Raw genomic sequence first — 3,653 nt, 5'->3', positions numbered from 1 at the left:
GAGAGTCGTTTGACGCTTCCATATAAACCAGGACATCTTCCTCGGTGTTCTACCGAGGCCACACGCCTCCTCTCGAGCAGCGGCTTCACTCCCTGGGCGTCCGCGGGGCTCGCCTTCTATATCGAGCGCCGCAAGCCCGTTCCGGCGTTCGCCCGGCTCTTCGTTGCAATTGCGGGCGTATGAGGGCGAACGGTCTCCTCACAGAGGATTTCCTGCGTGGGTGGCGGCTTGTATCCGGGCGTGTTCACGATCTCGCTCAGTACCACCGCCTCGGCAGACCCCACTCTACCAGAGCTCAGGCCTCTTCGGCTGCCTTCCTGGCCCATATTCCGCTCCAGGAGATATGCAGGGGCAGCCACCTGGTCCATTACACACCTTCGCGGCACACTATGCGTTGGTGCAACAATCAGAGGCGATGCAGCCTTCGGCTCTGCGGTACTGCACTCTGCCACGTCTCACTCCGACCCCACCGCTTCGTGGGCTTGGGAATCACCTAACTGGAATGCATTGGAGCAATCACTCGAAGAAGAAAAGCGATTTACTCACCTGTAGTAACTGGTGTTCTTCGAGATGTGTTGCTCAATCCATTCAGACCGCCCTCCTTCCCCACTGTCGGATGGCGGCAGAAGGAACTGAGGGCGGACGGGCGGCTGGATATATTCCAGCGCCATGGCGGCGCCACTCCAGGGGCGCCCAGCCGACCCGCCGGGGTTGCTAGGGTAAAAAAGTTCGAATGCAGTACCGTGCAGTAGCACACCTAACTGGAATGGATTGGAGCAACACATCTCGAAGAACACCAGTTACTACAGGTGAGTAACCGTCTTTTCACATTGAGCCTCTTCACACCTCAATGCTCTCGGTGGGATATCCTCGGCATTCAGGCCTCAGATCAGGAACAGGAGCTGTCTTACAATCCTCTGCACAGAATAGCATCTTGACAATGGCTTCACTGTTGTGATGCACTTTTAACCTGTTTATATGCACAGCCCTGCTGTGGGGCCTGTGTACATTGCAGGTAACAGCATGACCCCTCCCTCCCACCTCAGAAGGCCCCTCCCATCATTTTTGCAATTTGTACTTTTCCACAAGGAATAACACCAGCCGCAGATCCCCTGCATCAAACGATCGCTCACAAGGAGAGCAGAACCCCCTTTATCCCATCGAATTGGGACCAGGGCCAGATTGGTTAACCAAAACGTCAGATAATCAGATGAATGGGAATGTGGCTGGCTGCATCGCCATCTAGTGACCATAGGAGAGATTGCCCACTTCTGGACCTGCGTGTGTGCTGGTTGTTGGGTTAATACGGAGAACCGGATAATAGAGGTCAGATAAACAGGGTTCTACTGTGTGTGATCATCCCATTCTTTTCTGAGCTGCTTGGCTTCTAGTGAGGCTTTGTGTCACTATTCAATCATGGATTCGGAAGAAACTAATTTAGGCTCGTCCTTGTGAAAGGGAAAGGAAAGAGTGAAGTGCTTCAGTAAGATCTAGAGGCGTTACCATTTTTTTATTTCAAAAAGGACATTTGGCTTTATACGTTTATTTTTGTTTTTGATGAGATTGTGCCTTTCATGGTTTGTAGCACACAAGCAGACAAGTTAGAGAAAACATAAAATACTCTTGCAGGGCCGTTACCAAAAGAAAGTCTCGCTAATTTGTTTCTTAGGAGCCAAGAACAACAACACGTAAGAACCCAAAAATCAGAGGGAAGAGCAAGCGCAGGCTGCCTATGACAGAGACCCCACAACTCACTGGGAACCTGCTGACTGGCTGCTGCTGCTATGCCCTGATTGTGGGCTGCCCTACTGAGCTCCTAGCATGCAAGCACGCCCGGGAACCCTGCCCAAAGGAATTTAAAGTCACAGTATTCAATTTTATCACACTCACAAATACCAGAACATCAACATTTTCTGTTTACAAGGCCTCTCCATTTTGGAACCCTTAATTTCTAAACATGCCATGCGAGATTTGAATCAAATTTCAGCGACTAATTATCATGTGGGTGGAATCATCATTAATGTATATTCTGGGTACAGTTATATTTGTTGGCTTCTTTAGGAAATTTGGGGGAAACAGGAGCGCTGGGGAGAAGCCTGCCCCCAAACATACATACACACCACACATTTGCTGCCCACTGGTGCTGCCTGAGCAGTAGCCTTGTGACATCAGAGAGAACCCACCACTCAGCACTTCCTCCCTCCGCTTCATTTTCATACTTGGGGAGAATGGCTAGCACCCTGGCTGCCATGGCAACAGCTACCTTTGACAGCTGGTTGCCCCCTTGTTGCCAGAACATCATCACAGACAGGAAGTTTGTAATGAAACAGAGCCAGAGCTGGATAACGGGACAGTCCTGCTGTGCTCAGTGGGGTTTATTAGCTCTTGATGCGGTGCTGTGTTCGCTTGCGCCATGAGGGCAGGTGTTTTGCTACTTGTCCTCAGTAAGGCCTAGTAGAAAACAAGATGCAAAATTCAGCTCTTTTCCTGGATGAGTGTTTCTCACGGCTAACTTGCGCATTCAGGGTTATAGCTGAGAACTTTCACTGACCCTGAAGTTGCATAAAATGAGTTTTGTTTTTAATACAGTTTAATTTAATGACTTTCAATACTCTGATCAGCACAGCACTGAGTGGTGAAACAGGGATTTTCCCCAAGATAACAGTGGCAATAAAATATAGACTGAACCAGAAATGCATGAGGAAGAGCTTCGTTGTTTAAACAGCATATAGAGTGCGGACTCACCTAAAACACCCTCCTGCTGGTGACTTCTGGGAATTGGCTCATTCCAACTCCATAAGCGCCCTCTGCGGGCGGTGATCCGCCTGTTCCTATTTGTGCCCCATTGCCCTTCCTGGACAGCCCGGTGCCTCTTTGGCTGAGTGCTGCCCCTGGCAGTAACCCCTCCCAGATCTCCAGGGTCCTACCCTCCCAGGAACCCCCACCCACTATCCCCACCTCACACCTCAAGTATACAGCTACTGCCAATCATCATCCCTAGTCTAAATGCCCTGGGGCAGACTGCAGGATCAGCCACTCCAGCACTGGCAGAGGACGGTTTTTGGACCTGCTGCGCCCCTTGGCCTACCCTGGGCCTCTTCAACCCCCAGGACCTCTTGGCCTTGTGCTGGGGCCGCAGCCTGGGGCTTCCCAGGCCCTGGAGCTCCCCAGCTCCTCTGCGTGTCTCAGCCCTGCTCCACTCCAGGTACCCTGTGTCTCTCCACAAGCTCCCCTACGGTATTGGCCCTTCTCCCTCTACAGAACCAGAGGGCCTAGTCCTTCCAGCTTCCTGGCCTAACTTATACTTGGCCCTATTTGCTCAGATTTGGGGCATAAGCCCCAGATGCAACTCCACTTCCCCCCAATCAGCCAGGGTTTTACCTTGCCCAGCCCCAGCCCTCTGCAGGGCTTTTCCCAACCCCTTCAGGCTGGAGGCGGAAGTCCTGCCCGTTACACAGCACAGAGTTAAAAGATTTTACGTTCACATTAAAAAAACAAAGAAATTAACAAACAAAAACCCTTCATTTAACGATTACTCATGTTTGCTTTCATCAATAAAATCATTAGGAAAGTAAAAGTCAAGAGCTTTTAAACAAGATGGAAAGGTTACAAAGTGAAGCATTCACAGGATTAGCAAATGTCCAAAGAAGTGT

The sequence above is a fragment of the Mauremys reevesii genome, linkage group 4, assembly GCF_016161935.1.
Source record: "Mauremys reevesii isolate NIE-2019 linkage group 4, ASM1616193v1, whole genome shotgun sequence".
Classification (NCBI taxonomy): domain Eukaryota; kingdom Metazoa; phylum Chordata; order Testudines; family Geoemydidae; genus Mauremys; species Mauremys reevesii.
Note: the sequence above shows the minus strand (reverse complement) of the source record.